This window comes from Coptis chinensis, chromosome 7 (assembly GCF_015680905.1).
Source record: "Coptis chinensis isolate HL-2020 chromosome 7, ASM1568090v1, whole genome shotgun sequence".
Lineage (NCBI taxonomy): Eukaryota > Viridiplantae > Streptophyta > Magnoliopsida > Ranunculales > Ranunculaceae > Coptis > Coptis chinensis.
The window spans coordinates 36,681,354-36,689,401 of record NC_141462.1 but is presented as its reverse complement, the minus strand read 5'-3'; the positions used below and the strand labels follow the sequence as shown (position 1 = coordinate 36,689,401).

Here is an 8,048-nt window from a genome sequence, read left to right as displayed (position 1 = left end):
CTTTCGATTTCATCATATACACCCACACATAGCGAGTATGATCATCAATGAATGAGACATAATAGCGGTTACCTCCCTTGGAAGCCACTCGAGGGTCCCCAAACATCCGTATGCACATAGTCAAGGATGCTGTTGTCCGTAGTGCTTGCTTGACTTGAACTTGACTCTGATCGCTTCCCATAGGCCGCTAATGCTCACGGTAACCCCATACTTGGCTTCTTCAAGTTCTTCAAGAAGAATCCTCGCACAACTCGGACAAACCCTTTTCACTCATATGCCCTAAACGATATGTCATATCTTAGTGCACTTTCGGAATCATTACTACATGCACCCATTTGCTACATCGCTATCACCGCATTACTACCTATCAGAGTATACAAGGTTCCATATTTTTGACCCTTCATAACAACTAAAGAGCCATTAACAATATTTAGGACTCCACCTTCGCCCACAAACTTGTGGCCTTTGGAATCCAAGGTACCAAGAGAAATAAGACTTTTCTTTAGCTCAGGAACATGTCTCACATCGGTTAAAGTCCTCACTACACCATCATACATCTTGACCCGTATAGTTCCAATTCCTACCGTCTTACAAGCAACGTCATTACCCATTAAAACGGAACCACCATCAATGCTCTCATAAGAAGTAAACCACTTTCTATTCGGGCACATATGATAGGAACATCCGGAATCAAGAATCCACCTTTCGGTCATATAGTCTTGTGTGGACACACAGAGACTGAACTCATCCTCTTCAGAGCCTAAAGCATAATTTGCCTCAATTTTTGCCTTACCTTTCTTCTGACCATCTCTCTTGTTCTCTTTCTTCGGGTGAGGACAATTACTTGCGTAATGTCCCTTTTCATTGCAATTGTAGATTTGTACATGTTTTAAAGGCTTCTTTGACTTGGACCTAGAATTCTCATTACTTGAATAATTACGTTCATCTGAATTTCCTCTTGCCACTAGCCCCGACTGCATCAATGCTATTCTCTACACGTGTCTTCTTCATCAACTCATAAGAAAGAAGTGCACTCGAACTTCGTCAAGATCGGCGACTTCTCGTTCATGAATGTAGTCATTAGATGCTCATAGCTTTACGGCAAGGAGAATATTAAACATGCCGCTTGATCCTTATCATCCATCTTCATACCAACATTCAAATAATCCGCTAGGCGTCGACGGAACTCACTAACGTGCTCTTGCATCGTTGAACCATCGACCATCATGTACCGATAAAGACGCTTCTTAAGGTACATCTTGTTAAATCATGCTCTTTGTCATATACATAGACTCTAGTTTGAGCCAAATACCGGCAGCGGTATTTTCTCCCATCACACTATACATGACCTCATTAGCAAGACATAACCGGATTGATGAACAGGCCTGAAGATCGAACTCTTCCCAATCATCATTACTCATACTCGTCGCCTTAGATTTAATCCCCTTTAAAGCCTTGTGCAAACCTTGTTGGATGAGGATGTCCTTTACTTGGACTTGCCAAATCCCAAAGTTATTTTTCCCATTAAACTTCTCTACTTCAAACCTTGCATTTGACATCTTGGGAGCCATATTTCAAGTTACACACAATAACCCAAAAAAAAAATTCACCTCGGAATTTAATCGAACACCTTGTCTACACAAATTTCGAGCACTAAACTCAAAATCCTAGGTCGTATACCTACGCTCTGATACCAATTGTTGTGAATAATTAACTGCGGAAACAACGTTACCCACACCAAACGGATCAATCCTACACAAAGATTGATCTTTCTCAATAGACAAGACTTCAACACCCTCCAAGCAATATCCCAACACTTCTCAATATCAAATAACAAGCATATGAAATAAAACAATCAATGTAAAGAAGAACAAACCACAAGATGAGATATATCGTGGTTCGGCGAATTTGCCTACGCCCACCTTTGCGAGTTCCAAGCTTTACTAGATGTCGAGAGTAATTACAAGTCTCTCTCAATACACTCACAAAGAATGAACACTCAACTCACAAAGAATTGTTCTCTTGTAATCACTCTCTTTCTTGGTTTTGGAAAAAGTTAGGTTTTCCAAAAGACGATTTTTGTTTTATACCAAAACTAAAATTTCGATTCTTGTAAAGCGAAGCCCACGGAGAAAAAGCTGGCCTGGGTATATATGTTAAAGCCATGGCGGCTGGTCGCTTCTTCTTTTGCGCTGGTCGCTAAATCATGGAGTCATGAGCGAAGTCGCCGCTTCACTCTGGCTGGCGCCAGCTGGCTCGATCGTGAGAAACAGAAATTTTCTCTACAAGGATCTTAGAACCTGATAATGTAATACTTGAGAATTTAATACTCTTTCCAGCACTGCACCATCTCTTATACGTATAAGATCTGGTTTAATAAAGTTATTCCTGTGTATATTACTAGGCAGGGAGAATGGTACTAGGGGGCCTGATAAATAATGTGAATGTCAGTATGTAAGGCTAAAGTTTAAAATTGAAGGTCGCATTCCCAAATCCAAATAACCCCTACTAATTCTTGTTTAATTTGATCTAAGAATTATAAAATGATTTTTGGGGCTTCTACTGATTATATACTTTGATTTTGGGAATAATGGGTACTCTTCCATTTGTCTGAGTCTACAGTCATAGTTGGGAATAATGGGTACGTACCATTTGGACTTTGAATTTAAATTTTTCTATATCAGTCAACCTTGCTTGATATAATGAGATGTGGGTGGTTCTGGCCGGGAAAATGATCTTTCAAACTGAAATCTTCAATCCATGTTTTCATTTAGTTTATGATCGTTTTGTAAACCACAAATGTTTTCCATTATGCATGATTGACTTCAATCAGGCACTCTGTAGGTTTCTGTGCGATTTTTCTTTTTTTGTCTTCATTTTATATTCAAGGACACTTATCTGTAGACAAGAAATGTGTTTGTTATTTATTTATGAAAATTGTTACAACACTTGTTCTTTTTGTTTTCTTTTTCTTTCTTTCATGTCTGAATTGTCTACTCTACTGCACTTTAAACATTTTCATGCGGACACCACGCATTTGTTCTTTTCTTATTCTGATTTTGTAAGATTCCATTGTAGTATCTCATTCAAATATATGTATTGTGATATGATCATCATGCTATTATTTTTCTAGTATTCTTTCATTTCTCTGTGTTGTTGTTTTACTCTAACTCAAACCATACTACAAATTCTGCGATGGAGAACCTCCACGACCTCATGCTACAGTTACATGTGTATGGGGTGACCGCAGAATACTGGTCGCCTCAAGGGGTGCGTGTGTTTACAATCATTGGTAGGGGCGAAACACCAGGAACTTGATGGGTGTTGCATAGATATCCCCAGAGCCACCAGAAAATGTCCCTGATTAATAATGGGCAGAACGTTGAGATTTTAGTGAACTATGGTGTGGCCGAAAAAGAACTGTGGTGACGCTTGCTTTCTCTTTCAGCATTGTCGTAACAATGCACGACAACGAGGATGATCCAACCCAATTTCGTAACATTTATAGGCAGATTGTAAGAATTTTTCGTCCCTGAACATTTGGTGTTCTTATTCATGTATTTTTTGTGATGCCTTTAATTTGTTGAATTTTTAAAAGCGCATCCTATAATTTAAACTTTGTTTTACAGGCACAAGTATATGGGGTGGAGGCCAATCTTTAGAGGTACTGAATCCCGCTCCATGATTTATTTATATCGTTGGCTTTCATGATGTTTTAGTAGTCTAAACGTGGTTTTGGATTGAGTTTGTTTGTATATTTTAATAAAGATGCCTTCCTTATCCTCCTGAACATATTTAGACGATCTAAGTTCTCGAGGGGATTAAAGAAATTACACTCCACATGAAAGTTGCATATCACATTCTTTTTTGATGATTAAACTCTAGTGGGACAATGAGCACTGGTCCTAATTGAGGATACATGGTTCTCACAGTACCAGGGAGGTTTCTCCCGTCTTTTGATTTCCAAGACTCTTAGAGAATCTGAGTGGACTTCCACAGACAACATTTTCAGCTTTAAGCACCATTTTAGGTCCTTATCAAGTGCCTTGCATTCCTGCATTAAGACTGATTTAGAAGAGTTAAATCACCTCCCTATTGGGCTAGTCCATTGACATAGGAACAGTCAAACCAACTGTGTCTGGTAATAGTCTCACTTTAACTCTACTGGAAAAGAATCGAGCTTGCGCATAGTCCTTGTTTCTAATTAGATTAGTCTTTCTAATAGTTGATTGTTGAGAAATATTCTGGATTTATTTTCGAGAATCCTCTCCCTCCAATTATCACATCACTAGTAAATAGATATTTCTGCTCAGGTGTCTATGGTATGCATAGCTTGAATGTGTACTTCGATTATTCATTTATTTGTTAACATTAGCAAAGTTGATAGCGGTAATAATAGAAATGGCTCTAAACTCTAGCAACAAATGGATGTATTGCTCCGCAGATGTGTGTCAACACTCTGCTGCCTCCTGTAAACACTTTTACTTAATAAAACAGTGATTATCAATTGAAAAAAGTAATGCATGATGCTTTACATACTTTTTTTAAATGTCAATGAGCTGCTAGAATCTGGTTTGCATCACCTCTAGCACTGAGATTCTCTGATGAGCTACTAGCTAGCTGAGCATCATTGGATAAAACTTTGTTTCAAGTGAATGAGAAGTCAGATGGTACGTCTGCTTTGGCTTTCTTCAGTATGGAGTAAGGCCTTTATGCTGTTCCAGACAGCTATTTTGTAGTGCGGTTGAAGAACAAGTGTTTAGACGATCAAAAGTCATGAACTCTCGCTTGACTTAGACAATTACAACCAATGAACAACTAGCCGTACATACAGTACTAATCAATAGGTCTTTGAACAGTATATCCCTAACTGAGGGTACCAACGTGACTTGACAGTTGCTTAAGTGTGTACACATGAAACAGATATATGAGTACATATGTGCTATCCACTCCTGCATTTAATTGATTTGTGGGTATTCTGTAGTCAGACACTTCTGTTGATTGGAACACCTGATAAAAAGGGAAAAAAAAGAAGAAGAAGAAGAAGAAGAAACAGATGTTTACTATATGTTCCTGGCACCACTCCACTCATTGTCTATTGGTTTCGAGTTGGATGCCCAAGTTTAAGATTTCCCTTGCGAAAAGTTTTCATTATAAGAACGGGAGGATAATATGTATGGGCAGTATGGCAGAGAACTTGACTTATTAGGAAGTGGAAAACTAGAAGAGTCAGAAAACTTAATCGTTTTGGTCTGATATTGCTTGGTTAGCTATTGACGAACCATGAATACCATCAGACTGGAGTCTTGGATTTCTTATGGAGCTGGGTTGAGAATTCTAATTTATTGTCAATATACATATCAATTGTGAGTATTTGATCCTTTATTCTTAAACACCTGTTTTTTATTTGGGACTTGTACATATGATTATGAGTTTCTTCATCTCTCGTGATTTCAGCTTCTCAAAATCAATCTTGATATATAACTGTTTTGTATAATGATATTTATTTAAAGTTGACATAAATATATCTTTCTCTTATATGCTTTGGATATCGTTGTTATATTGTTGGAGTTTTTTTTTTTTGTTCGAAAGCTAAAATCTTATTTATTTATAATTCTATATTTACAAAAGCCCCAAGCATCAAAAGCTAGGACTGAAGCAGCGACAACAGGTGAGCGATGTAACCAAACTGAAGAGAAAGGAGGTAAAAAACTTAAGTCATCTAAAGACCAAGAAGTGTTTTCTGCAACTGGGTGTGCCCTTCACGTATCTGACGATGCCAAACTAGCAGCATGAGAAGCAAAACAGTCAGCACTTGAATTTCCCTCCCTGTAGCACCAAAGAATTATGAATTCCTCAAAATTTTGTAACAACGACACGATTTCCCTGTTTATTTTCGCCAACAGCCAATTTGTATCGACCGTTGTAGCAGTTATGTATTTGTACGATGGTGAGAATCGGTTTCAGTTCAATCTTGCGGATGCGGAGTCTCACACCAAATGGATACCATATAACATAGCCAAAAACTTAGCCAAATTGTTGGAGGTGTGAAGTATTGGGATCGCGGCACCCATGATAAACTGACCATTAGCCATTAAGTAAAAACACAACCGGCACCTCCGAATCCACGGATTCGCAAGGCAAACTCCGTCGTGTTGAGTTTTGCCCATCCTTCAATACGTGGATGCCACTTAATATATATAGTGATGAGCTCCTTGTGTTCTTTTTCATCCAGGATGTCTTTAAGAATATGCAGCTGTCCATAAATCTTTCTGATGTAAAAAATAGGATCTGGACTGTTGCGGTTGAAACGTGAATCATTTCTTGCAAGCCAAATGAACCACAAACCCAATCATAGCAAGCAAACTTGAATATCCCCTTCAGGCTGCTTCCTTACTGTATTAAACATCTGGAAAATTCTTTGTTTAAAATCCTGAACAGAAGAGTAGAGGACATCGTCGATCATTGTCATGCAATTTGTACCACACCATACAACCTTTGCAAAGCTGCATTCGAAAAAAACATGAAATGGAGTCTCTGAAGTAGTCTCACATAGAGTACACTGCGCATCTATATATATATATATAAAAGCTCGCACCTTACCTCTCTCCTCACCATATCACTCTATTTTTCAAACCGTGCATTCTCATACACTCCTAAAAAAAAGGCAACTTTATAAATTAGTTTGACCTCCCTAGATTTGCTACTTTCTCCTTCTTTTATTCTTTATTTATTTGGTTCTCCTAATCTCTTTTAAAACGAATCCTAATAAAATAAAAGTCCTAAAACTACTAAACCAAATTCTTAAAATACTATACAAGGATGAAGAGATCAAAGTTTGCCAGAAGAAATCACCATCCGTTATTCCGCTATGTTCTTTCACTACTTGTGCTTCATTATATCGAGGCAAAAGGTTCATGCATATGTTCTTAAGATCAAAGTCCGGTCCTCTCTCCTTCGGACTCGGGACTAAAGTCATTTCAATCAAGGCTCCCGCAAGTGCATCCTCCCCTCTCTTGGAGAAATGCATCGATGGTCCCGGGCGAGGTCCGGTGGCTCCATCTCTCCCTAGCCTTGGAACCTGGATTTCATGTTATATTTAATTGAACCATCAGCAGTGGGAGATCTATAGTATGGCGTATTCACGGCCGCTTTGGGTAGGAAGGAAGGTCGGTAAACCACGGTAAAGAGACGCGCCGGTTCCCACCTCCTTCGCATCTTTGTCCGATCGAATGCATTCTCAGCCTGCCGTCCCATGCTTCCATACTTCAATTATTATGAAAGGCGGAAATCCTAAAATTCTTTTGGTGGGATCAACTGCATGCATTCCAGTACATCAAAGTTTGCCAGAAGAGATCACCATCCGTTGTCTGCTATGTTCTTTCACTACTTTTGCCAACATTAAGACCAACTCAAATGGTTTCTTATCCATGTAAAACTCTTAAAATTTCCCTCCAATGGCCCCCCATAGACCCGCGTATTCATCTATCTGCAAATGAATTTCTCATTGTGCATATGCAACTAAATATGCAGGGGTGGCTCAGTTCTGGCCCCAGAGGCGAGCAGACACCACTCCCAATGGTTCTTGAATATACCAAATATATTTACCGAAAAATGATGCATCAGCTCTGACATTAATCTACTGATCTTCGACCATTAGTATCAGATGTAGGCACATTAGTATTAGGTGGGTGTAATTATTAAGAATTTAGGCTAATTTGTGTCCACTTTTTTAAAAGGAAAGTTTAAGGAGGTGGCCTCCTCTATATCTGTAACGTCCTCAAGATCATCAGTTTGAGTACTTTCTGATGGCAATCAAAACCACCAGAGAGCTACTCAGTTGCTCTCCGAAGGATGCATTGGTAGGAAAGACTACCGATGTTATTAGTCTATGCATTTGCTAATATAAATGTAGTCCGCTTCATATGCCACATATTCATAAAATGCCTTGAATTGCAAAATTTGAGAGAGAACTTGAAAAGTGTGCTCATCAATATTCATTAGAAAGTATATTGTATGTATTTAACCTTGCTCATTTTGTATTTTAG

The 8,048-nt window shown here is 38.6% G+C and overlaps 1 long non-coding RNA gene across 1 annotated transcript; it reads left to right on the top strand.

The window, feature by feature from the left end:
- Positions 1 to 3,376: 3,376 nt before the first annotated feature.
- LOC147487353 (uncharacterized) lies at positions 3,377 to 5,939 on the top strand. The gene is made up of 3 exons (XR_015200745.1): positions 3,377 to 3,515; positions 3,630 to 3,664; positions 5,632 to 5,939. It is a non-coding gene; the product is annotated as an uncharacterized LOC147487353 (long non-coding RNA).
- Positions 5,940 to 8,048: the final 2,109 nt, after the last annotated feature.